Raw genomic sequence first — 27,786 nt, forward strand, 5'->3', positions numbered from 1 at the left:
GTGGTTTGAAATATCTTCTATCCGCTTGTCAAGGATCACTATTTTAACAAACGGTAGAATGCATTACCAAAGTTTTTTCTACAAAACCATTTCATTCGGTCGCAAACGTATCCTCGGGCCAGCCCAAAATAAATTTCCTGGAGGCAATCGGCACCACCTGTGAGAATAAAATTTCTAAGAGCTGAGTAATTTTTTTAAAGCATTTAAAAAGGAAGAAATAAATCTGTGCAGGGTGAAGAAACTGCTAATATTTTGATGAAAATTTTTTCACAAGCAAAAGGTTTTGGATCGTTGTTTCTACACTATACATTGCACTCTAAATTTATCTGGACCGCTTTTGACAAATTCTCCCGCCTCAACTGGAGGCTGCTGGCGGTGAAACCGAGCAGAAAGCTTGCGCGATGTACACTCATTTTGTGCAGTAAGTCTTACAATGATTCTTACCATATTTGGCCCCACATGATGAGCAACTAGACCCTTCTGTAACGAGATTGAAGAAAAGAAAGATGCGAACGGCAATTTTCTGGAGCAAAGCAGTGGTAACGTCATTTAGTATCATTACGAAAATAGGCCACGTTGCCTTGGTGGTATAGAACCACGGCGCTTTCCTTCAGCGACGACAGATGGTGCATCAAACTGCCTTTTGTCGTAAAGTCGTCGTCGATGGCATCATTTGCTTCTGAGTCTCATCGCAGACGAATCTTGTTTTCGTCATGCGCAGGGAAACTAGGTAAGCACCATGATGAAACGTATTACGCGACAAAAGGGTCCAAAAACGCGAAAACTTCGTGCGTTGGTACAGCACAAGTAAGGCTGTAGTCGTAGGGGGACAATTTTTCGAAACGGTTACGATAAAGTTGCAGAACACATTACTCTTCACATCATTTCTTAGAAAACACGTTACTTTCAAGGACACCTCGGAGCAAATATGCGTACCCCAATCTTTTTCAAACGACCACGCAAGTTTGCTTTTTCTTTAATGCTTTTATTTATTTTTTTTTTGTAGTAAAGGCCGCGTGGGCGGCCGTTATAAGCAAGGGACTATGTATAAAAATAAGGCATGAAAAGTTTGCCTAAGTAGGAGCAGCAAACCCAGCAAACAGTAGGCTTAGTCGTTAAATTTTTTCAAATACCTAATCTGCTTCTGCGTTTTTTTACGCAGGATATTGTAAGGTACCGACGACCAACCCCTAAACCAGGATACACAGGACCAGTGTATCTCAGCCACTGGGTATGCTTCTTGTCATTGCTATTACTGTGTGACTTTCTCCAGATCAAGGCAAATAATCCTCCCTAGCAGTACTGTTGATGCATTGGTAATGATGGTAATGGTAATATATTATTGATAATATATATTGATAATAAAATAGGCATGGTTTTATTGTTTTGCATGATGATCTCTCCAAGATTCAAGGCTTCAGAATATTATGCCTCATTTCTGAAGTTTGTGTCTCACGACGTAGGCGCCCTACTGCGGCCTGACTGCTAATTACGGAATTTATAATGCACCTCAGTCAATATAATGCATTTCAACTGAAACCACTAAAATTACTAAAAGGCATTCTATTTCAAAACAGTGCTCAACAAAAACAAACAATTTGGATGCTCCTTTTATGATGCGTGTAAAATCTTTGCAGGACCACCACAACAGATTACATAACAGTTTGTGCTAAAGAAATGGCGAATATCAGCAGACCATCTAATCGCAGGGACAACGTGCTGATCAGTGGACGGCACAATCACTGATGCACTCGTGTGTTCTCCAAAAGCGCCCAAAAGCTCCCTAAACTTTAATTGATCTCTAATATTTTAAAAGAAGTGATTGCCGAAATGTTTTGCTTAAAGAATCTCCACGCCTGCTAAAATGGTAAACTCTAGAAGTAAAACAGTTAGGAGTGCTTTAGTCGCACTGATACCACATTTCAATCTAACGCCAGTGTCACATTCAGAATAGAAACAAAATTTTAAGTCTGTAAGGTAGTTGCTAATGTATACACAATCTGATAACACTGATATATTAACAGCGGAACCGAATAGTGGGGGTTTAAAGTGTCTATCCAATTAGTAAAAAATCTAATTTTCAACTGAAAGTAACGCAGGCACAATCATTTTAATCCATGTTTCAGGAGTTAACATGTGGCGGAGCTTGTGCCCAATGCAATTTTCTCAGCAGTTCAGCATCTAAAATTTTGAGAGCAGAAATTATTTTGGAAGAAGAATTTCAGTAATATGGCACTCATTCAACGATACAATATGTGCTCATCAGCTTTTATTTCAGGCCATTAAGTCATTTGGCGTAAAGTATATCCCAGAAAGAAGCGTATTTTAGAACGACACTGCGGCATTTAAATGCAATCATGGCAGATTTCGGATTTATACTGCGGAACGTTCACAATAATCTGGACGATTATTTCGTACAAAGTGGTTTGTACGTGAGCGCGACGTGCGATAAACAGCAATACGTTGTCAGCCACGTGGGCCATTCATTGAGGGCCTTAATTAAAACATAAAAATGCTCGAAAAACGGCCCTAAATTATTTTATTCGTTTTAAAGATTGCTCAGAGTAGAAGGCATCCGCAGTATGGTTCAAATTCAAGCATAAAGAACAAAAAAGTTAAAATAACTGCTATTTAAAACCCCGAATAACGAATATAATAGAGTGCAAAGATGGTCGCTCTCAATCAACTGAAATGTCCTCCGAACCAATTGAAATGCTGTGCGTAATAATGTTTTTCAATGCTAACTTGGTAGTCTGAAACGCATCAATGATTTTTTTGAAGCCCAGCATTACCCAATTCAGTATTTCTGATAACAAGCCACACTTTATGCAATTACATGTAGGTGTCATGAAATCATTGATGAGTATTACTTCCTAACTGGCCGTTGCACACTGAATGATGTGGCTTATCAAAGTCTCACAACAGGTCAGGGGAAAATTACAAAACATATACACACCAAAAGTAGTATATCCTTTCACAATTCGTCTTCCTGGCCTCTTTCGCTTTAATGGAAAACAGTGAAAAGCTTTGGAATTTTTAAGAAAATATTTCAATCATGCTAGAACCAATATTTAGTCATTCCCACAAAATGTTTGGTGTATTCCGCGCACATTCATTCTGCAACTTTTCTCGGCTAGTCATGCTGGAAACCGGCATTATTAGCAATATGGGACGAAAGGGTTTTTCAAGATTCTCTGCATTCCTGCTGGCTTAGTGCCATGCGTGGATTGCTTAAACTGATTTACTTTTAAAAATAGCAGTTGCAGTATTGCATTTTGTGGGTGCAGTTAATGCGCAAATGTCTTCACTGAAAAATTATTTACAGAACAGTTCCATACCTTATAAAATTGAGGGTGAAGAATTACAGAACGGAAATGTATTTATATGTGCTAAATAAAAAGAAACGTTTCTAAGTGTACAAAAGATTCCAGGTGACATTAATTACAGACAGTCGACAAGGCTTACAAAAAATGAGACGGAGAAAAATCCCTTCCACTTACGGCCACACCCACTTTGCGAAAACGCGCCAAGTATAGGGTTTCATTTTGAACGTGGTGCTCCTTATACGAGCTTCCGTACGCACGACGTACCGTCTTTGCCAAAAGTAACCAGGCTACGGGTTTCGCTTCTAGGTCAGGTAGTGGAGAATTCGTACCACTTCTGAAGCTGTAAATCTGTGCAGAGTAAAGGAGAGCTCCTTCCCTCCCTTATTAACAAATTGTGATTCTCTGGGAAGCCATGTTGGCTTTAGAATACAAGCGAGAAGCAAAACATGCAGCCTGGTTACTTTTGGCAAAGACGGTACATTTGACTTTATTCTTATCGAGTGCTCACTGCAAGCGAACATCCTGCATGGAGAGCAGAAGCGCATTTATAGCTTCCACCGCGAGCGTGGCATTGAAGAATAATCGCACACTTGCTTTGAAGAAGCAAGCGCTGCACCGTGAGAGGTGAGGAGCTCAAAAGGGTGATGACGACCCCTTGTGCAAATAATTCCTTCCTAAAGGTTGTTGAGCAGATCTTCGGTAAGCATGACTTTGATGATGACGTGGGCCCAGGTTGCTGCCGCGTTGGAGATTCCCTTTCGAAATGTGTGCGGTTACCCATTTTTCCCAACTGAAGTGAAAAAAAGTCTCCTTGTTGCCCATTATTGAAGGAAAATATAGTGCTGTCTCTTCTATAAAAAAAATTTAGCGCCTACAATAAATGTTCTTTGGCTGGCTGTAGAAAATGCAACAATTTTGTCAGGAAAAAAGCACCTAGCGTTGCTGTTCAATTTCCCTGCTATTGCTGTTCGCACCACAAAAACCTATGCCATACGTCTCAAAATGCGCGCTCCATCGTAGCCATCGTAGCCACAAACACAAAATGTGCTAGGCTCGTCTGAAGGCGCTACCTAGCTCTGAAACATATAAGGAAGGCGAAATGTTGTATGCTTAAAACGTGTGTAATGGAGTGTATTATTTAATGACTGAGCACTGCACTGCAAAGGTTTGAAGAAACAAATACAAAACAGGCAAGATGGGGCAGCCAATTTCACGCTTTGAATAACCGACGTGAATTTTCCTTTTTCAGAGAAGGGCTTGAGCAAAATAGCTTCTCTAAAGTCCAGCCGTGGTTAATGAGCTCTAATAAATACTTTGAGGGTCTGCTGGTGAGAAAGCCGCACTTTCTAGGCGTAAAGACCGAGTATTTGGCTGAGAGGTGCAATCTTATTGCAGCGCTCCAAACCAAGGCTAAATACTGCAGACTACTAAATATCTGAAATCAAAATACCCCTTCAGCAATACAGGCTAATTACGCTTATGTAAGAACAATAGCTTACAGTTTTTGTGGTTGCCAGCGCCAATCCGCAAATCGAGACACGGGCTCTCGCTAGTTCGGTTAATCAGGAATAGTTCCCAATAGGCAAATAAATAAACTGCAATCGAGACACCTGCCATCAGGTCGGGCAGCGAATGTGAATTTTTATCTTATACGGCGGCGAGATATTCATCTTATTCGAGCACACCGAAATAGAAGGCAGCTTTGTAAGGCTACCATCGGGTTGAACGATTGCGCGTGGGTGACAAAGCTCTTTTAGACGTTAGGAATACCGTAAAATATGTCAATAATGTATTGAAAAGATTTTCATTGCATGGTTGCTAAGATCCAAGGAAATTTTGTTGCGGAAAAGGCGCGTGACTCATCATTGCCTAGGATGCTCGTCGTAGCCGGCAGAAGTTCATGAATTCATGCGCTCTACACATCTATGTAACAAAGATTCAACAGCGGGTTACGGATTAAGCTCAAATCTCGTAAGATTGCAACTGGTACCTAACTCAGGTTATTGAGTAAGCGAGTAGTGCAAACTTTACGCCACATGTTTGAAATAGAAAAGAAACTTCAATCAGTGTGGTTTATAAGCGCCCTAAGATTTTGAAGAACCTGCGCAGTGCATTTTAAAGCCTAATTTTCACAAACCTTTTCGTTGTGTACGCCAAACAATACTCAAGCAATAGGTCTCAAATCTGTTCAGCGCGATGACGGAATTTCGCAGTGCTTGTTCGTTTGTTACCGAATAGTTAGAGTTACGTTTCGTTATGAGGTTCGCACGGTAAAGTAGAGCAAACAATAGGGGGAATATAAGAAGTGCTATTTTCCGACAAAATGTAGATGTAAAAGATGTATATCAGACAGGAATTTTAAACATCGGTCCAGAATGCACATAGCAGTAGCATCATTTCGTTTAATTTGTTTGGTTTGTGGGGTTTAAGGTCCGAAACCAACTCAGGCTTTCAGAGACGTCGTAGTGGAGGGCTCCAGAGATTTCGACAACCTGAGGTTTCTTAGCGTGCACTGGCATCGCACAGCACGCGAGAGCCTTACTTTTCGCCTGCATCGAAAATCCATGGCCGGGGCTGGGATTTGATCCCGGGACCTTGGGCACAATAGTCGAGCGCCCTAACCACTACACCACCACAGCGAAGCCGTAGCATCGACTGAAACGGAACGTAAACGTCAGAAGATATACTCCCACAATTTTCGGGAGCGCTTGTTCTCGTGAATGCATACTTTGAACAAAATTCATTCTTTGCAGGTGATTGCTGGAAGGGTGTACTTCATTCACTACCTGTCAGCGGAAACTACTTGTACGCCTGACGTTTACAACCGACCTAGAGTGTGTGTGCCCGAAGAGAATTCGGTATGACGCCTTGTTTTATTCAAGGAACTTCAAGGGTCGCTGTAACCTTATTAATGTTTCTATTGTTTGTTGCGTTGTTAAAAACTGTATTATCTGCCTCCAATCCTGTTACGGCCTTCACCGGCCAACAGTATTGGAAAATAAATAAATAAATAAATAAATAAATAAATAAATATATACGTTAATAGGGGGTTGCACGGGCACTACAATAGACGCGGTTGGTGCTGGCGAACACCTTGAGGGATACGTGACACGCAAAATAATCGTCTAAGTGGAAGACTGAACAGCTACTGCCATAGGTCAGTCTGTAGACCACCGGGCTTAAAATTCCTAGTTCGTGGCCTCCAATCCCACTGCTGTCATGTGCATCCACTTTCTGATCCTGATCAAATATCTAGGCAGTTGCCTTATAAATTTACATTTGTCAACCGAAGAGATTCCCTATATACTTTCGGTTGTGTCAATGGCTGTTGTCGCCATTCATTTGACGATTATCAAGGATATTGTCAAGCGAGCTGATATGGAGGCGACTGTACGGTGGGGGGAGATTATTAAGTTATATCATATATAATGTACAAAAACAATTATCTGTCATTTAGCGGCTTAATAAACAAGCTTAAAATATAAATCATTGCCACAACACAATTACGAAGTGTGCATACTACGACGAATGATGAAAAAAAAAAACATTTGTAATATATACTACTGGCATAAGAATGAAGATTTATCATAGCTTAAAAATGGGCAAGACCTTGGCAGCTGAAATCGTAATTTTGAAATGTGTGCAAAACGTAATGCTTCTCATTGTTTCTCAAACAAGGTTTTCAAATGTTCTTATACTATAAGAACATTTGAAAACCTTGTTTGATAATGCTTCGGCCTGAGGCCGAAGCATTATCGCGAAAAAAGTGCCGGTTTCGGACACCGCGTGACATGACAGGCGAAAAGAGCAAGTTGACAGTTGCTCTGGCAGTTCGTAAGAGTTCTGGCGACATAACCTGAGCGCTACCGCATGGTCGGTAAAATTTGGCAGCTTCTCCTGTTTATGTGCCATCCCTCTAATAACTCGAATGTAATATGTTTGAATATAAAGAAGTTTTGGGCATCATGTGTAACGGTCTGGAAGATCAGCTGAAGCAAGCAGGGCAACGACACAACTGCGACGGAGCAATTAGAAATTTTTGACTCGAAAATGTCCAAACGACTGAGAATGATCGTTTTGCAATTTGCTCAGGCTATTTTTTGAGCCAAGCACGATCTTACTATCAAGACACCCGGTTCCTCCCTTGGTCCCCAGTACTCGGTTAAAGGTAGCCTCTTTTGCCAGCCCTTGATACCTACTCTCTTGTGACCTAGGTTCACGACATCATTGACTAGCATTGGCAGCAATTTCCGCATATTTCCGGCAACGGAATAAAATTTTTGTCTGCGCTGGACGAAGAAGGCGTACAGAGTTTCTTCATATACATAACAACTGTTGTCGTATATAACAGTTGTGTAGAAAGACAAAAAGGACAAAGACCACATCAATACCCCCAATGAAACTAAAAAAAAAAAAAGGAAGTGAATGGACAGCAACCCACAGTACTTTTCTCTCACAAAGTCAATTTCAATAGCAAATGCCGAGAAAAGCGAATGCCGACGTGGTAATATGAACCATAAATTTTTGTTTTTAGAGTGAGAAATTTCCTTGGGCTCTGTGGGACTTTGTGGCCACCACTGAATGAGAACCTAATGCGCATTTTTTGTTTGCAACATTTCAGAAAAGAGTGAATTGTAGTATGATGGTTATTGACTACGAAGCATTTCTAGTATTCAAGTGGGAGTGGTGCATACCAGTGCGATAAGTGCGAAACAGGGAGCAAATTGGACAAGTGAGGTAATAAACGAATTTTACAATTTGGTTCCCGCTAAGTGCTGAATATAAAAACATTCACTTATTTACCGCACCCAGACGAAAATAAGAAGCATTGAATTACAGTAATGACCGTAATCACTAGATAAACTGAATTAGAATATGTGTACGGGTAAAATGAAAATCTTGGTGTGGGGTAGTTGGTTGTTCATCTTAAGTGAAAGTATATGGAGCGCAAAGAAGAGGACAGAAGAGGAAGACACAAACAGAACTGGCACGTACTATAAGACACAACGTTTATTAAAAATGGCAGAGCTTTAAATACAGACAGGTCATCACATGGCCTATTAGAGAAGGGCGGCTGTTCCTGGCCCTACGGGGCTGGGACTGGTAGGGGCGCACAGTGTACCGTCACGACAGGTCATGACGTCACCAGGCGATTCATTCTTTACAAAGCTGACCCCGCCAGGCGTCTGATTCAGGTGTCCATGCGGCGCCTTTCATTTGCCGCTTCCTCGAACGCCGCACCACATAGCAAACAAAAGCAGACCCAGATGTCTGGGAGGCGTAAGTAGGCCTCTGCAGCGCTTGAAATTAATTTACAGGATGAAAAAGGCGCAGTATCTGTCACAACTCTCCTTGGACACATGTACCGCGCAGTAAAGGAAGGGAGGAAGGTGGGACTGAAAGAAGAGATGGAAATGGAGGTGCCATAGCGGAGAGTCGCTATCCACTGCGCTATAATGGCTTTCACCTCATCCCAATTTAGCGGTCCAAAGTGCCCTCTAGAATTTAGTTTGCCACCTTCGTTCGTACGTATCACAACCCAAAACCAGCGGTCTACACACAAGTATGTCGAGCATGCCCACAACCCCCCCCCCCCCCCCCCCCTTGCCGACAGCCATCCGGAATTCTCCGGCTGATGAACACTGAGGCAGGAAAATATATTTCTCATGAGCACGAATTTCCATTTGAGTTCAGGGGAGAGTCGATGCATAACGTTTTTTAAAATCCTAAAATACCGTCTAAAAGAATCATCATGTATCTACAAAGCATCCTCACACACGCTTCGACACGTAACATATTCGATACAAGGTAGTCTGCCAAAAAACCTCACTGAACAGCGTGAACAGAGGAAGAATCATGTTCAGAGTGAAGAAAATAGTAGATTCTCGATTACGCAAGCGGGCGGTTCACCGGTCTTCTTTCACTGTTTTAAAGCGCTGGCAGCATTTATGCAAACCGCGATCTCCTAGATGCCGTCGTTTCGGCCACTGGGAACACGCGGCCAATCAACAGAGGTGGCCCTTCAACTTATTTGGAAATGAGCCGGTTTTGGATCGAACAATGTTGTGGATTTTGCACCACATTTAGATTTAAATATTATTTCACATACGCGAATCTGCAACTTCAGTTATCACGGGACTTCAGCCTCTTAGTACGCTCTTTCAATAACAGGGTCGTCTACTGGCATGCGAGTAAGTCATACCTTTTTCAGACATGCCACTGCTCCATACTGCTTGTGGCATTCTGAGCAATAATTTCTAAGTACTGTTTCAAATTAATTACAACATATCTCTCCATTAAATATTTAACACAATTCGCTTTCTCCCGCCAAGTGTTCCAACCAGTGATATCTCATCACACGGATAGAAAGGGCCAGCAAGAGGCCGTTACAAGCTCCTGTTATGTTTATGCCAATGTCATTTTACTCCTCAAATGCTGTCAAGACCGAAACTCTAAAACCTCATCTAGGGACCAATCCGTAAATATAAGTATTATACGCTAAGTGTATAAACTGAAAACTACGATCAGAAAAAGCATTATTTTTCACTGCTCCTATACGCCCCAAGCTTAACGTTGAAACGTCGCTTAAAATACTGATAGAGAGGTTAAGGGGTAAGGCTTGTTCAAAATTACAGACGACACTAAAGCTATGTCTGTGAGACTATAACCAGATAACCTTAATGGCTATCATCTACGGGTCCTTTCAGATCCTCTTTCACTTACACCCACTTTGCAACTAGTTTAATCACTAACCCATAATTATTTACCTCTAATACCTCGCGCATCGTTATTATACATGCGTAAGCTACCTTATCATATGAATAACCTCGTGAATCTCTTGAGCCGTGACTCTCTCTAGACATCTCTAGAGCCCCGCTTAATCAAGCCGTAGTTCGTGTCTGCATGGTCCAGGGTTAGCTTGTTGCTCCTCACCTAAGAGTGACGAAAGGTTGGAACACTTCCCATCCTTCGACCTCAAAGAAGCCGGGGTGGCAGTGCCTGGCATGTGGCATCTACTCTCGTGACTTCACACAACTCGTCGCCGAATCAGTACCCAGCCATTTCGCCCAGTCACTACCACCTTTGCAATGCCACAGTCCTGACTTCGCTCACAACCGCGGAGGCTTTGACGACGCTGACAACGATCAAGCCGGGTTTTCTAGAGAACGGAGGCTTTAACAGTGTCGTGGTAACGTAGGAATGTTAGCAAAGGACGAATACGGGCTGGTTGGTGCATGTTGAAGAATCGAGTATAACAGTTACCATTATTATCGCCAGATATGAAGATGAAACCTCGAGGCTCATTTCTGAGGCTTGAAAAATACGAAGGTTAGGAGACATCTGCATCAGCAGCCCATCGATGACTTTATTCCCTAAGGAAGAAGAGTATCTAAACTTGTAACGTTGCCTCATTGCAAGTTGTAATGTGGTCGTGCGCATTCATTTTTGTGCTTTCTTGTGTTTTTCTCATATTGTTTTCTTTATGCGCTGTCTCACCTGCAGCAATAAAACATTTGGTTGCTAGCCAGCGCATGTTTCTGTCCTTCACGTGTCCCTATTTGCCTAGAGCTATTTCACTCGATTCCTCAGAAATATGACATTGTAACGTATCTCCAAACAAATGATCGGATAGCTCTAACATAGCTACATTTTGCAAAGAGGAGGGATTACTGTTGCTATATTTGTCTAAATTAAAATGCTAGAGCGTTTTGAGATGAATTCGATATCCTTTGTAACGAACTACTCACATGCTTACAATTAAAAGAAAATTGAACTGAAAATGCGTTTTTGTCGTTCTCATTTTGATTGTATTGCCAGCGCTCATGACTGATCATCTCGGCCATTCAATGGAGATGAGAGCAATGAAATGCCTAATGACAGTTGATATCGGCAAAAAAGGACTAGCAGCGACGACAGGCTTGCAAACGCGTCGAGAGAGAGCAAGTCTTATGCAAACCGGTCTCGCAGTTTTAAGGCCGACTGGCACTGGTCGATAGCTGAGGCATGCCATAGCGTCCAAGCGGCAATAATTATTCAAGTAATCGGAGAGTCTTGCCATCGTAATTTCTCCTCCTGGTCACGTCGTGCATCAGGCCTGGGTTGAAGGGGGGGGGGGGTAGATTTGCTGGTCAGGTAGAGCCAGGCCGGACTGGGGCTGAGCCGCACGTGCGGTTATCCACAGGCTAACTGCCCGAGACCGAAATGTCGCCTTGTAGCCCATGACGACAAAACTATAATGATGTAGTCATGATGATGATTACAGTCATAGTGGAAGTCCCAGCGATGGTCTATTTTTACTGACTCAAAGGCAGCGCTCCAGAGCCTACAAAATGCTCTTCGTCGTGGCTCCCACGAGCAATTGGTAGCGTAAATCTGCGAGCTACATCATTCCGCCATCAATAAAGGCCACGACTTATTAGTGGCTACATGGACATTGTGACATCAAAGGATATCATATGCGGGTGAGGCACCACGGACAGTCTACCAGAAGGGAGTTTGTGCACCCACCGTTTTACGAGAGCAGACAGACTTCGAGCACATGCGCGAGATAACATGACTGACTCATGACATTTCGGCCACTATACGAACCGAAGTCTGCTATTCCTGAACCCTGACCTAAAGCGGCAACGTTTACCCATGACGGCTAGAAACTTTGCTATGTCGCCTCTGGCGTGCTGTTGCCTTCACAAACCATTAATCTTTTATTATCGCCATGGCTGATTACTTTGCTTGCGACATCTGTGGAAGTGAGAAAACCAGTTCCAATAATATATGGGTATGCAGAATACAGTGCTGAAAGACGGCCTCTAATCCATGCACTAGAAATCTAAACCCACGCCAGCCGACAGAGGAAACGATCTTCAGGTAATAAAAGTAGCGACCGTCAGCGGTGAAGTCCTTCTTGAAACTACACCGTTTCCTAAGAGCATCGGGTATACGCGACAGGTACAGCGCGTGTTTCGCCTAGTGGCTTCTTTCGGACTTTTACTCCAATTTGTCTTTCTGTTTTTATCAGTTCATCTCTTTCACCCATTACAGGGTAACAAACCGGCTTCTTTTGCCGGTTACCCTCCCTGCGTCTTCTCTTTTTTCTCCTTTTCCTGTTGTTCATAACTGTGTTTCGGTATTAAAAAATTACTACAAATAGGGATATGAATGTCGACAGTACGGCAATAAATAATGCATGAGAAGGCATGTAACACGAAAACAGCTACAAAGGGTAGTTTCAGGTACAATGAGTAGGCCAAAGATGCCTGGAATTTCTAAGAATCTTCATAGTTCCGTGCTTATACTTACCGGATGCACCTATTGTAATTATCGCATGGCTTCTAAGAATATATTCAACGTGGAACTTCTCGCATGTTTTTATTCTTGCACTTGCCTAATCCGAATATTGCCACCTGTAAAGGTGATGGACGAATGAGTCACGATTATGCGTATCAGGCACTGGCGCGGGCTTTGTCACTACAACTGCCAGCTGCCATTCTCATATCTGGCACGGTGAACATGAAGTTGCACGTAGTCTGCGTGCGTTTAGGCCGTCGTGTGGATCAACCGTACCCAACATAACGAGGTCCAAATTTTTAATGCGAAATCATTTCGTTTCTTATGAGTGGCATGGCATGGTGGGATTGACCACAGTTTTCTTATCCCTTATGAACGTTATCTATAGACGGCCTATAGAACTTTTGTAGACACTATAGCCAACCTTTAGACCCTGACTTTTATTTATAAACTGTCTATAGCTCATCTATAGACAAAAGTCTAAAGCACCCGGCATAACTTCTTGTCTATGAACAATCCATAGACTATCTACAGACGAAGTCTGTCTGGGATATTTCCTATTGACTATAGACAGTATATAGCCAAAAGGAAATTAAGGTGATTATATACTTCTGGCTGTAGACTGTCTATAGACAATATATAGATTAATGTCTAAAGCGCATTAATTTTCTTTTGTCTGTAGACTGTCTACAGACAAATGTATATAATGGCCTTAATTTCCTTCTTGCTGTAGACAACCTATAGACTCATGAAACAGTGAAGTGGCGGTGACAGCTATGGTAAATACGCGAGGCATTTATTCTTTATTTATCAGCGTGGCAAAGACTGCTGCCGAACATATAATCTATTTCGTATAATTGTTTCAATAGAGATCACTTAGAAGAAAGCAGACAAAAGAGAGTCATGGGCCCACTTCTGGGATCTGAACCCATTGCCACGCCATGTTACGTCCGTATTTTAAAGCCTCAATTAAAGCGGAGACCTCTTAACTATCTCTTCTATAGTTTATTTGCATCGGGTGTTTTTTAATTTGCGAACATATGAGATACCAGCCTTGCTCGCGAAAAGAGGCTTTTTTATGCGCCTGGTTTGCGACAGGTTGAATTTGAATTGTTCTCAGTCACATAGCCCTACCTTGATGGCAACATTGTTTGCAGTCGGGGAGGACGAAGCTCATCAGGCAGCATTCAAATGAGGTATACTATATAGAGCTGCGGTTGCACCGCGCATTGTATGAATGGAATAATCGGAGAGAACATAGAGATGATGTTCAAATTTTTTTGGTGTTTGTTCGATCGTCATTGAGCACGTTTTGTGACAAACAATTAATCCGCTTAGCGCTAGCGCAAACGAGTGTGAAGGTGAATTTCAGGTTCTGAAACGATCAAAATGGGTATAAGCTCTGAATCACCTCCGAAATAAATATGTAGGGCATTAGGCACTTGAAATTCTAATGCCTTCTCTTGAGAAGCTCGCCATGCATAGTCTTCCAGACAATTGAGTTGCCGTAACAATCTTTTTGAGACCACGTGGCACAGAGGTTCCGAAAGCGACTTCTATATAGAGCTCGAGGATAAACAGCTGCTTGCGCAGCTGCTTGTGTTCTCCTTACGCGCTCTGGGGCAAGCCAGCCAGGTGACGGCTTTGTTCTAAGGATCGGCAAATAATTGTAGTAGGTTTGTTGTCAAGCTTAGGCAGATTGCCGAATTCGGCTACTCAGGATATAGTGTCTAAATTTTGCCCGCGCTAAAAAGGGTGAGATAAACGGAAGGTAATATAGCTCAGGCATTGAAGTACATAGATTGCTTCCCGTAACAATAAGAATCCACCAAAAGTGCATGTGACTAAGTTGGCTCAATAGCGACACGCCGAAGTTGCTCTTGGGCCACTATAGCGCGTATACATACGCCCGGAAACAAGTGGAATCCGGAAGTTCAAGATGTTGCTACTACTAAACACAAAGTTTATTTCATATCCGAGTGAGGAACTTTCTGGTTTCAACATCACCCGATTTAGCTCGTAGAAAATGCAATCAAAGTGGTAGTGATGACTTATGATCGGGTGTTGATGCCGCTGGTATAAACAAGAAAACGGGTCTCGCAAAAAAATAAACGCTTTATCGGGCCTGACGTGCCTGCAAAGCAAACAATTCTCCGCGATAATATTAGCATGCGAGCTCGGCGACCCTCGACGAGCAGAATGCTGCATCTCCCGAGTGCTCTCAATTCGAACCTGATGCAGAAATATTGCCGATACATATGATTGCAACTCTCGCAAGAAACAAAACAGTAAAATCACCAGTCGGTGGCGTTAATATCATAAAATTAACATTGAGGAGGTATAAAGCCTCACCTCATCCTAAAGAAAGGAAGCGAGAATAAGCACGCATACATCGAAAAGTGATAAGCGCTCGGAATTCAAACACAAGTCATATAATATTGCGGCTTTAGACAAAAATGCGCCACTTCATAGCAAGAACAGCGCTGCTTAGATGGTGTGACTTCATCTGGAATGGCTTCGTACTCGTTTTGTTCAATTTGACGAATGACTATGCAGTGGAAAAGGAGAGAAAGAAAAGCGTTACACTCACTACACGCAGGAAAGGGGCGCTCACATCCTTACACGACTACCGGAATCCTTGCACAACCATGCGGCGTCGTGGCGTCGTTGTAGGTTGTCGCAGCCGCGTCGGCCCGCTGTGGGTCACGAGAACGTAACCGTGTAAGTCGGTGCTCTTCTTCGTGGGGCAGGTAGCACCGTCGTCGAGGTTGTTCTCCTCGGTGACGTCTGGCAACATGTTGCCTATCATTTGACCCCTGCCATGACTTACACTAAATGGCATCATCTGGGCGTCTTGCACGGCTAGTTTTGCAGGCGAAGACGAAATAAGAAAATACGACGCCCAGCTATTGGTCTCCATGTTTACTGGAAAGTGCATTACTCAATGGTTTTTGTGAATGCCTTAATAAATAGCTCGAAAAGCACCCTGTGTCTTCCGCCTTGTTTAATGTTCGTGGAATGTTGGCACTCGAAACGTACAGGAAACTATGTAGAGATATTGTTTTTAATTCTGGTTTTGTTTGCGTAGTTTAACGTTTAAAATCTTCTCTCGCAGTGAGGGAGACCGCATAGGCGAAGGCTCCAGGATATTTTGTACTCCTCTAGTCTTTAACGCTAACTGATGTCACACAGCATGCAGGCGCGACCGGCTTGGCACCAGAGTATCCCGCCTGAGTTTTTAGAGCCCGCTAACCACTCTGAATCGGCGAGAGGGTAGACATTAAAACTATTTCATCTAGCACATATAACATATATGGTTGACTGAAGGAAATTTAAATTGAACATTTGATTCAACGATATGTATGAAAGTGAATCGCAATGCTGGAAGAATAATCCAGTGAGGACACTGAGGAATTAATGTGATTATGTGAAGCTGCCATATGCGGGCCGGGTGCGAAATCGTGAATATGTCTCTTAACGTCGTTATCAGGTGTTGTAAACCAGATCAAGCATATTTGACAATTGTGCTAGAAAAAATGCCCTTATCACGAGGAATGTTTGCATAAACCTTTCCTTTCATAAAGGTGAAAGGCTGCTACTTGTAGAAATAACATATTAAACCCGGGAGCTCTTCCTGGTTTGCACTATAGCTACAATCGTCAGGCAAAAACGCAATTAATAAGAAAACGCCGCATCTGGTCTTGAACATATCTAAATTTTTTGCGAAGATTTATTTATTCATTTATTTATTTATTTATTATAATTTCGAGGTAGATAATACATTATGTAATGTACATTATAGAATGTAGTTTCATTTTCCCCTGAGCCTAATTTCGTTCCTTGAAATATCACAAAGAATTTTGTTTACTTGAACTACATTAAGGGGGACCAATAGTGTACAGCTTGCTTGCACTGTGTCTTTATTGTGGAAAGAAATCTGTCTGCACAAGAAGTCTACCCAGGCCATTCCGATGTTTCTGTAGAGATCGAAAGTTCCCGAATCGAGCGAGTCCTGCACTTCAAGAAGTCACCTTTCGTCTATAAAGTAGAAAGGCGTAATGCTGTGAATGTTAGGGCGGAGGCCCCCGTAAACTGATTTCAAACGATTTCTTGTATTCTTTCTGCTTAACGTTCAGTTTTAGAGGGACGGAGAATATATGGGCGCGTCTCAGTTCCTCTTTTTAAGCAAACTATGACATTCCTTCCTTTGCCATCAATTTTTGATACATGTTGTGAAGCAGCGTCATACCAGAAAACTTAAGTCTAGAAAGTCCGGCCACACCAACAAAGCGCATGTTACTCTATCGAGCATTGCCTGAACCGTATTTCTCTTAACTGAAATCATGAGAGCAAAAAAAAAAAACAATTTCACAATTCCTTCATTCATTCGATTTTTTATTTCTGTCGCAGAATGCGCCCGACATGCGCTCTTATCTTCAATTATTTATAGTGCTTTTTCGCAGTAATGGTACGTAAATTGGATATAGTTGTGCCTTTCGTATATCTTTATGTTACACCAAGTAGCATTTCCCTGCGAGGAGAGAAGATAAAGTAATCAATTTCCAATTAAATTACTGAGCTCGTGCGTAAAACAATGCAGGGTCATACCTTTGGGTAAATGAACCGGAGGGATATAGGTTCCTGCACGAGTGTTATTAGACACGTTCACTTAGCTTCCTGCGTTTCAATACAATTACCTACTTCTAGTTTCCAGGACAAGATGAATTTAGTTTTAGGGAAGCTAACAAAATGACAGGTCTATCCAGTTCCCAACATGGAAGAAAACAGACTTTCACCTGATGTATTTAACAATGTCGGGACATACCCTATGAAAGCTGTAGTTCGCGCTGCGAGCCGGACCGTGTTATTAGTTATTGATGATTCTAGAAGACAAAAAATTAAGCGAGAAGTAACTCAACGCACTCAGGGTCAACAGGCGCATTGCGGAAGCAATTCTGATGACGGTTGTTCTTGCAGTAAATTAGAAGCTAATGGCGATATACTTGATAACCACTGGCGGGGCGCTACATTTCTTGAGGTTGCTCGAGGCTAGCGCCGCAGGCACCTCGGTAAAATTCTAAAATGTGTGTAGCATTGCTTGTAGAAAAATAAGCATTCTAGTATGAAAAACTTATGAAGCCTCCACAGGAACTAAAATAGAAGCTAAGATATCTAGGCTTTAATTCAAGATAGATGAATTATGTGCGAGTTTTTGTAGACATTATTGCCTCCAAGAAAACGTTGTGTAAGGTTGGGCATTCTGCATGTTTTGTATGCCTTCGTCTTTCCAATCTCTCGGGCGTGACCACGAAGAAATCATTACCGTACGCGGTTCAGTTTGCACAGGGAGGCATCCACGAAGCAACGTGAGCTGCAGCCGATTGTTCGGAAGTTATTATGTTTATTCTGTGAGCCGAACATTGCAAGCCAGTGCACATCCCCTACCGGATTTTTCTGAATGCTGCAAATGCCTGTTTTGCAGCTTTTGTTCACAGTTACCAGAAACTTGCTTTGTGGTTTTTACAGAACTGACTGCGCACATAAATAAAATATTTCTACCGAATTTTCTAAAACGCTTGTTTGGTAAACGCTGCACATTCCCTCATTGGAACAGCACCAAATGAGGGCATGACAAATAGAGAATAGTATTTGCTCACTGTCAATCAACAATTTCGTAAGCATCACTTCCACACCTTGCATTCCGAGATCATCTTTCGACACGTTCTGTGGGGGTGGCGTTGCGCCGGAATTGAACCATCTGGTATTTTGTGAGGCAAGGGGCCTTGATAAAGATGTTTCCTAATAAAACCACTGTCATGCGTGATACAGCGAAATGCAGCAAATACCTTTTGATTCACGCAAACGCATGAGAAGTGAATACGCTCAGGCTAACTAACACTAGTCAAACCGCATTCGCATAACGATTCGCAATTTCTGTCCAGTAATCATCAGGCGAATGTTGATGTGCCCTCTGAATTTAAAACGACCAATACGGTTCGAAACATAACACGGGCAGCCGAAGCGTAAATGTGCAGATTTCAAACAAGAATAGAGTTTAGGAGTCGTTAGCACGCAAGGCATGGGGCCTTATGAAGTTCAGAAAATGTAAAAGATGAATCTTGAAAGCTTTGCCTATTGATGTATTAGATACGATACAGCCTCGTTGTCCCACATTGAACCGGCCCTATTTAGTGCGCACTGTAGCTTTGATATTCAATCATGCTGAGCAAGAGATTGTTGACTGCTCGAGCAGAGTCGAATTTTCTAGCCATGACTTAGATCGTTAGGCAAATAACCAAATTAGCAATCTAACAGCAGCTGGAAATACTACTAAACACACGAAGACGAGTCCGGTTGTCCATGACGCGGCGCCTACAAAAGGAAACTGCGATCGCAACACGTCATGTGACTCTAAATTCGCTTTTACAAAGTAAAGTGTATGATGAAGTCACCTTAGCTGAGGTGGTTCTAGGAAACTAACTGGTTGTAGTCCCTTATTAGAAGGCTGGATGTTTTAATAAACACTTTTCTCGGGGAGCGTCGTACGCTTACTCGGAGAAAGAAAAAATTGTTCTCTACGGACTTTGTAGGAGAAGGCAAGTCGAATTTTTCGTTTTTTCATTTTTTATTTTTGCCTCGCACGACGGCATAACGGGGAGTCGGGAAGAGAAATTGGTTTACGCAGTGAACGAATGACTGAAAAAAACTAGAGTGCATTACTTTGATTAACCTGCGCCGATGATTTCTCGTGCAAGCCGCTACCCGGTACGGATGCGGAATCATATGGAGCTGCGAAAGTTTAAAAAGAAGACAAAAGTGTCTGAAATTAAGGAAAACGTAGGAGTAAGCACTTTTTTAATTAGTGATCTGGATTCATGGAAAATATTGCGCAGATGTTTTTGCTCGAGATATAATTTATCAGAAGGTAGATAGAGTGGTCACATGATGGGTGCGGGATTCAAAACCACAACTCCTGCATGTCACATATATTGCGGAACTAAGTTTATAAATGCCGGCCGCTCTCGTTCATTTTTAAAAGAATTATTATTTGGAAATTGAAAAATTGAGCCAATATTTTCCGGAGTCAGTGCCAACAATTATTTAAAGACTAAGCATGCGATAATTTTCAATTCCCATTACACAGCCAGTCGGTAGCGTGAGAAGGCAAAATAGTGTGATTCGCTTTACTTCAGAACGCGCGCTATACAAAGTGAACTACCGTGGTTGCTGTGTGACATTTAATTTCGGAGGGCCTCTACGCTGTGTCTAGCCCATCCTTGAGAGTACATCACCGACTAGAGCTTCTACTAGACACTTCCCTAATCTAAAAATAATACCGTAGATCGCGGCTGAATGGTGAAGGCATCAATGTTCGAGAAACAATGATTATCTATCGATAGAATGTAAAGTGGAAGTGCCCACTCTAATCAGCTTTTTCTGGCAGTAAATAATACCATGCTATTTCCATGCCAGTCAAAACTAGATAAAGAAATTCTTCTCCCATTTCGTTATTTCCGTTCCTGTTCCCTTTATAAGATTCTATAATCCGATTATAAGATGCTCTTTCAGCATTTATGTATTTCAAAAAAAAATAGCACCACCGGGTAGCCAACATTTATTAAAAGGATAAAATAGTCGCCTGGAGCTGTGATGGGCTTAGTTGAGAAATATTACAAAATGGGCTTTCGACCGATCTCCCCCCCCCCCCCCCCCCCCCGCCTTCGATTCCCATCTCATGTTCAGCAAAGCGATTTGGAGAAAGCTGGCCTCAGGCTAACTCTGCCTTGCAGCACAAAAATCCTGCAGTATTGCCATATTTTTCAGACAATGCATTGTTTGCATTTCTCTCCCCTCTCTGTTGGAACGCACAAGAATGTAACGATAACTATAATTCCTTACGTATGGCAAGCAATACAAGTCGGAATCGCTGTCTTTTGGGGTGCAGGTAGTCTTCACAGTGGTATAGGTAAACTCGTAAATTTGTCCGCCATCCTGAAATAATAAAAATATAAAGATTATGCACCTATAATTTACATCTTTAATCGGTTAAAGGAAAGCAGCTATGTTCACTATGCTTTTTCTGGCTCATGCGAGCGAAGCTGGGAGAGCCTGAAAGTTCATCTTGAATGGGCAAGGAAATCAAACAGCATAGGTGGTGTGAACTGTCAATATTTTACAACAGAAGCTTGGGCATGTTGGTAATCCATTGTGTAGAACAGCGCGAAAAAAACGACACGGACGAAGGAAGACAACAAGACGAGCGCTGACTTTCAACGGACAAGTTTATTGCATGCCTGCATCCATGTATATGAACACGTTCACGCAATAAAAGAAACAAGAACAACTAAACAAACACCGGAAAGTGTAAGAATGCAATCGAACCATGTGTCATCCAGAATTTCACAACGCATCATTTTCTCGTGTTCATAAATCTTACTTCACGTTCCGATAAAGCTATAGACGGGCTGCTGATACAAGTTTCCTTTATCCTGTTGATTTCTTTTGCTTCTAAAATCTCCCGAACTGTCTGGTCATTATGCCGATTGATTATTTTTGCTTCCTCTAGAAATGGCTAACAAGCGTCGCTTTTACAGTCCTTGCAGTGTACAACAGCGCTCGTCTTGTTGTCTTCCTTCGTCCCTGTCGTTTTTTTTTTTTTTGCGCTGTTCTACACAATATTTTGCCTAGAACTGGTCCTTTCTGGGAGACGTGTACAAAAATAGAATACGTAATGAAACATTGATTTCACAAAAATATACATAACGAATACCCATGTTTTCTCAACGACGATGGTCAATCGCACTGCACGTGAATTGTAGGGGGCAGGAAGAAATAATAATGAAGTTAGGTTCACATCTATGTACGGAACAATTCCGCCACACTTTTTAATACAAAAATATTTCTTGGCTCATGAATGGCGGAACAGGATTTGTGGACAAAGCGTGTACGCCCCGGATGTCAATATAGATATAAACATTGCCGCTCCTTGGTTTAAAACCCACGCTAGATGGAACAGATCAGCTTCTCATGGTCCAGGCACGAGAGCAGTATACTATCGCCGCCGCCAGGCGCGCCTAGAGTACAAATGCAACACACTCTCACGCTGTACAGGAAATATCATCGTCATCTTGAAGTTCCATTTTCGTCGGAGCAAGCGAACACAACACAGCGACAATAGCCGCAGCCACACAGCACATAGTAACCAGCGAGAATTTAAACGCAAGTAAGAGGGGGATGGAAGTTGAGGAAACAAAAGAAACACAAATCCTGGAGTTATGAGCAAATGATGCGGCCTCTGAGTCTTCCCCTCTAAGCAGATCATCGTCTACATGTCCTCGATTGCTGCACAGCTGCTTTGACAAACGGCCATACCGACCGAGACGCAGTCAGTCGAGCGCACTGAAGTGTTAGCCGAACGGATCAGTTTTCAAGCGCTACTGTAAATTACAACAGTGTAAAATTAACTGGAGACAACACTGTAGCTGTAGGACAAATTCAGTTGTCGGTGACAGTGTGCCCATAAAACGAATCCACATGATCACAAAACCATCTCGCGAAATTGATTTCCTTATTGTAACTTCGTGGTTACCGACAAGGAAGAATTGTTTTCCCGAATGAAATGTTCAGAACAAACGACCGTAATTACAGGCCATTTTTTTTCCAATTGCTGATTTGTATCTGTGAACACATCTGGAATGCGTCGTCGTGTTAACAGTAAAACGCCAAAATAAGTTGTGCTGGTTTTTCAGCGAAAATAGATGCAGAAAAGAAGGCATGTCTTTCGAATTCATGGTCATTTTCACCATTATCACAATGCATCAACACCAGTCCTGAGAAGAGATGTCGTGTGTAATGCGCGAGAAACATAGAACAGGAGTGGTTTAATATGCTAGGCCTAAATCGGCTGCTTCTCTGGCAGCTAAGTGGCGAACAATTATCTCGAGGAGAAAATTTAGGGGTCATTTTTGTTTTGTCGGCTGTAATTTAAAGCAACAAAATTTTACAATGTCGTCTGGTGTGTTCTATTTTATAAGGATTAACATATGCTTTCTAATTTGTTTTTCAAAGTATTTATCCTACTGTACTACGGATAATATCAGGTGAGCAACGTAACTAAATGATTATATTTATGTAATAGATGTGTGCCATCGAAATCATGTGTTAGCATGAGAAAGAGCGCCTTCAAAACTTTATTATCATTAAATCTTCAGATGTTATCTAGAATTGTGTCTGCGTACTTATCCGATTTCGAACATTCTATAGGCGCCACGGCTTGCTAAATTAACCCCTAGGAATTTGGCCTAATTACACAAATGTTCGAAGAAATGAATTGACCCTACCGCAGCGTCCCAGAAGGCGCTGTTATCCGTGTCATTTGGAGGTGACTTGTTATACAGGAAATAAGGCAGCCCTTTCTGGAATAAAGAAATAAAAAGAGGAAGACAGTTAAAATGTTTGGTTCACCAGTACGCATGCAAATGATGGCAAACTATAAGTTTAGCGGCTTATAGTCCCATCAATAGGCGCAAGCTGACTAGCACATTTGCCAAATGTGAAGTCGAATAGAGGCTGGTAGCCTAAACTGCAGGCTTCGTTCCCAATTCCTGCTCTTTCCCTCACCAATGACGTACAGCACTTCACCAAGCCGTTAGCACCTGTCTAGCGACATGTCTGCATGCCTCAACGGCCAGCGTTACGGACTGGGCCGATGGAAGCGCCTCGTGCGTCCGACCCCTCTCCCCTCCTTTTCACTAGGGCACAAAAGGAGGTGACCTTTTCCCGCTGTCCAATAGCAGAAGGGGTAAACGAGGCGTAATGGCTTGAAGGCCGAGCAGATGTCACGTGGTAGTCTTTTCATCGCAGGGCGACAGGAGGGGGGGGGGGAGGCGAATAGTGTTGATGGAGATTGCTTGTTTCTACTTTAAGCAACAAAACATTAAGCAATGCAACAAAACCTTCTTGAAATCGATAGGACACTAAAATATTTCTATGAAGCAAGTCGGAGGCAATGAATTGGAGAACGCGCTCAAGACATAGACCTTGTGTACGATGTCGTATCCCAAGGGTCTTCGCCAATATGGCGTAGTCACGATATAAAACCGATCTGAGCATATCAGTGTTAGGGACGCATAATTTATTGGAAACTCTATTCCAAAATATAACATCCCTCACCGGACTGCTAATGAGTACCATCCAGAGACGAATGCTTTCAAAAAAATGCTTAACCGTACATTGGGCGACATTCTCTTGTACGTCGCGTCTCATCATTCCTGCCGGGACAGGCTCCTAACGTTCGTTACGTAAGCTGACAACACCGTCACGCAGACCCCCCAGGGGTTTCTCACCGTTTGTTCCTCTCTACGGGCGAGAACCTTCCTCTCTGCTGGACATGATGTTCTCTTATTGGCATGACAAGTCCGAAGGCGCCACTTTCTGTGAAGCTTCCAAGCGCGCTGAGGAATGCCGTCGGCTCGCTCTGTCTTTGACGTATGGAGCTCAGGGATATCAAAAATCCCGGTTCAACGGTACACGCACTCCTAACACCTTCCAACCCGGCTGTCGTCTGGCTTCGCATGCCATCTACCACGCCCGGTCTCGCCTCCAAACGTCTGCCAAATATCATGGACCCTGTCGCAATCTTGAGCGCATTTCCCTAGTCAACTACACCATGGAACCTGGGAAGCCAGCGTCTGATTTCCGCCAATATAACCGAGAAACTGCCCATATGTGCTGCCTCAAGCCGTGCTATGACCCCTGCGTGCTGTCATCGCCATGAGCCGCCAAGATGGGAGGTCTTCACGGCGGGAGTAATTGTAAAGAGAACGATGGGCACCGCCCGCACCCGCACCGCGAGCTCACGCCACGAGATCGATTTGTTGATAATGAAAGCTAGAAATGTCGGTTTACGAGGTCTCTCTTGCGCCCTCTTCGCCACAGAATAACTTGTCCCGAACAAGTGCTTACAAACTATTCAAATATCTAAATGCACACAAGAGCAGGATGGGTTTAGGCCTTTTCTCAACATGCGAACTGGAGGGAGGTAGCACAGCGAATCCACGCATGCTTCACTGAAGCCTAGAGACGTGGACCTGACTAACACGGAATTGGTTTGTTACTTTGTATCCGAGTAGGAAGAAGAATATCACTGAATACCTAATCAATTCGGTACCCATTAATATATAAGCTACAACAAAATATCACAATGAGGAATATCCAGAGTGTTTGCGGGATGCTCTATTAGCGCCATGTACAGTAGAGAGCTCTATAATAGGAGGTTGTGCGCCTTGGGGCGTCTAACTGCGCATGCGCAAAACGTAGGGCGCGCCTCGAGCCTCGGGTTAACGTTAGGCGGGAACTAAATTTTTCCGAAGTAGCATTCGTCTCAAGCCGCCTCGGTTGCCTTGGGTCGCTCGGGTTACGGCAACATGGTAGCGTTCTGCAGAGGGGTCGACTAGTCTTAACAATGACTCGTTGTCATATTGTTTATATATCATTGGTCACGGCAAACGAAAGGCCTAGGAAGCTTGTGCCATTTATAGATATCACACCAATTTTAGCGGTAAAACGCACCATCTTTTCTGGTTGCTTCCGGATTTACCAAGCTGGTCGGCTTAGCGAGTTCGCTTCAGTTGGTTGTCATGGAGACAAGACGTTAGGAATCGCAGAAGGTACAAATAATTTTTCCTGGCTGAACCTGGATTACCAAAGTTTTCCCGATTTTATTTCGTCTGAAACAAACCATTTATATCACTTGTACGTTTAAATTTGTTTTGCATAAATTAAGAGCTTTTGGCGGTAGCGTCGTTAACGTATATATAGATGTGTTCAAATAACGTTTCCTTGTTTACCGCAGTGGCGCCGCGGTCGCGGAATTGAAGCCCAGCTCCACTGCACAGGGAAAAGACCCTGTTATAAAAATCCTGCTTTAGCTCGCACGTTGCGCAGGTGCACGCAATTTTATTTGGGTCGCCTAGCCTTCGGGATCCCATTCAAAAATCCCTGATGCATAATTCTCGATCGCATATTGTAGTCCTTGTGTAATACCCACACCTGTTCAATGGGAAGATGTAACCCTTAACCTTACGCTGTAACCACTTTGTTAACCAAGTTTCCTGTATATACTTCACTACAAAACGGACAAGACTTCTGTTTAGCGCATGCTCATCACAAAACACGGCCCGCTAAAGGCATTCCTCAGGACATAAAGGGGTGAAGCTTCGAAGAGATGTGATTATCGCACAAGTTGAGGGTGAAAAAATTATATTTCAATGTAGGACATTCCCAGCCGACCAAAGTTGGAGGCTTACATGTCCACAGGTGGATGAGAACGTAGAGGGCCTACAAAATGGCCTTTCAGACCCTCACCGTGTAAACAATTTCGTCTTCTTTCGCTAAAGAAGTAGTGCCTACACAGTCTCACACTTTAGTGAAAATCTTAAAGTGGATGGACAGCAGGAAATTTGACCTAACTGAAGGTCCTTGCCTGTTTTGTCTGTACATGAAACCTATGGGTTGCATTTCAGTTACAGTCATGAATAAAATCAAGATTGATTACTAGTCTTTGCACTAACAAATGGAAGTAATAGTGAGATAAAATTTCCCCGATTTCCTATTGTTGCAAAGTGGGCAAATTAGACGTGCTTCAAATAAGCGTACGTTAAGTGGAAAGGCCCAAACAAGTAGATAAAAAATTGCTACTCAGACGCATGGCTACTGTCATAAACAAAAACTCCATATAAGAATTGCAGAGTGCCGAAATGACTAAGTTTCTTTTGGTTATCATACCTCACGTAAGTCCACGTGTTGTTTCTGAAAAAAAAAATAAAATCAAGAGGAAGTGAGTTAACGGCTGAAGCTAGTCAAATACGACTTTATTTTCTTGTATCGTGCAGCGTATGAAACTTAAGGTTTCTTTCCGCAGTGTGCAAACTGAGAAATGTGAAATTCTAGGCTCTGAAAACTCTGCTGTTATTGAGAAGCAGTCACGGTTCTAACACGCGTCCTTCAGCGTTACTACGTCTTAATTCCCCACAACAAGCGTGAATGTTTTTTTCCTAAAGCGATATCTTTACATATGGGCAGGTGCTCAGAGAAAATTTCCTTTTGCTTAAATGACATAAATTTCGCGATTGATTTTCTAACAGCACTATTCGTCTGTCGACAAAACTAGCTTCTGTCGTAGCATTGTCTTTATACCATGTTTTAGTGAGGACCCCGAAATCGCAGGATAGTTTGGCTTTCCCCTATCCGCCTTCTCCCTTCTTCCTTAAAAGTATACAACGATTCTATGAACTACATGTCAGGACAGAATCTAGCAATTAACCCTCAGTCGCATACTTCTGCGGGGCACCTTAATAGTTTTCATTGTAGTTTTACAGAGGGTGACTGATTGTCGGCGCAGAGTATCCAAACGACATTCATGGCTGTCTGGCTCATCCAGGGAAGAAGATGATTCCCATGGGAGTGATGGAAATATTAAGTTGCTTATATATTTCGCATGCATTGCGATCTTCCTGTCATAAAATAGCATTATTTTCACAAAATGATGATGTAACGGTACTGCTGGACATAGGATTTCAGTAAACGGCATTGAAACGGTTTCTAGTTGTTCGACTGTATTTGCACATATAAGGAGCATGTACACTACGCAGTAAAAAGTATCTTTGTCAAACTTTAATAATCCTGACGAAAATAACTGTACGTGCAAAAGAAGACCTTGAGAAAAAATGATAGGTTATAGGATATAGTCACAACATGAGCTTCCATGATGTTGCCAATGGACAAAGTCGCAACCTCTTTGCGGTCGCAAACTATTTCTGATAATAACACCGTTACCATATTACAGAAGACTGAACCCGTGAATAACTTCCCTGAAAGCAAATCAGAACACAAGACGCTGTGCCTCTCCACTCCGGCAGGTATGCACACGCAAACTGTTTCTGCGAGCTAGAGATTACAATGTTTGGGAATTCAGACGACCTACTTACTGTCTTCCATACTCCTGTCAGGTCATCGACCACTTCCAGTTGCTCGTCGTCTCGGCTTCTACGCCAAGCACCGAGAGCTGCGATGTGCTCGAACACAGGCTGGCTCTGCGGAAAAGCTTTGTACAAACGGAGCTTTTCAGCACTGGCAACGCAGCAGCTTGGGAAAGGCGCCTGCCAGACAGACAAGA

At 42.7% G+C, this 27,786-nt stretch overlaps 1 long non-coding RNA gene across 1 annotated transcript; it reads left to right on the forward strand.

Annotated features, from left to right (window-relative positions):
- The first annotated feature begins 1,161 nt into the window (after positions 1–1,161).
- On the forward strand, positions 1,162–27,786 carry LOC146175498 (uncharacterized). The gene is made up of 4 exons (XR_014701140.1): positions 1,162–1,231; positions 6,080–6,184; positions 27,457–27,529; positions 27,620–27,786. It is a non-coding gene; the product is annotated as an uncharacterized LOC146175498 (long non-coding RNA).

Source organism: Amblyomma maculatum, chromosome 10 (assembly GCF_055883805.1).
Source record: "Amblyomma maculatum isolate TAMU_Amacu chromosome 10, ASM5588380v1, whole genome shotgun sequence".
Lineage (NCBI taxonomy): Eukaryota > Metazoa > Arthropoda > Arachnida > Ixodida > Ixodidae > Amblyomma > Amblyomma maculatum.